The sequence below is a fragment of the Athene noctua genome, chromosome 8 (assembly GCF_965140245.1).
Source record: "Athene noctua chromosome 8, bAthNoc1.hap1.1, whole genome shotgun sequence".
Taxonomy (NCBI): Eukaryota; Metazoa; Chordata; class Aves; order Strigiformes; family Strigidae; genus Athene; species Athene noctua.
Window position 1 is genome coordinate 12,723,144 of NC_134044.1, and position 711 is coordinate 12,723,854.

A 711-nucleotide genomic window follows, 5' to 3' on the forward strand; every position below is an offset into this window, starting at 1 on the left:
TTTATTTCTGTGTCTTAAGAATTTGAGTAACTAAATGATCTCTCAGTTATTTATGAACAGGTGTATGGACTACTAGGACATTATACAAATTTTCTTCCTGTGAAATTTACAGTAAAGGTTCCTTGGACTTAACTTTAAATGATGATTAAAAATGTAAATATACTACCTTGTTATCAGAAACCTGAAATGTTTAACTTTTATACTGATAAATATTTATTTGTCTTACTGAGTAACTTTTAGTGCCTTCTGGTCTGGATCTTCTAAACATTGTGAAATTGCCAGTTGTTGCAGGTGCTGTTTCATACCACCATGAAAACCTACTTACGTCCAGTTCAGTTGAGGTACCATGCCCCGCTCCCCTGCCACCCCACACACTGAACACGCACATGCAGGGTTAAAAGGGAAGCTGAAGGAGGAGATTGTTAAGAGACAAAATTAGCTGAAGGTTTGATCCCTTGAGGACAGATGACATTTAGCACTGCTGAGGATGCTCCTGCTTCTAGGACACTAGTAACAAAAACGACGAAACCCTTTCCTTTTGTATGGAAATGTCTCCTTTAGTCGTTCCCAAGCAGGAGAGAAAAAAAGAAAAAACCTGTATGCAAATGAAGAGTAGAAGGAAGAGTTGGAGACTAAAGGAGTTGTGAATCAGGATAGAGACAAAAACAAGAAGGGGGTGTGTTGTTTTTTGGTTTCTTAATCCCTGCACCC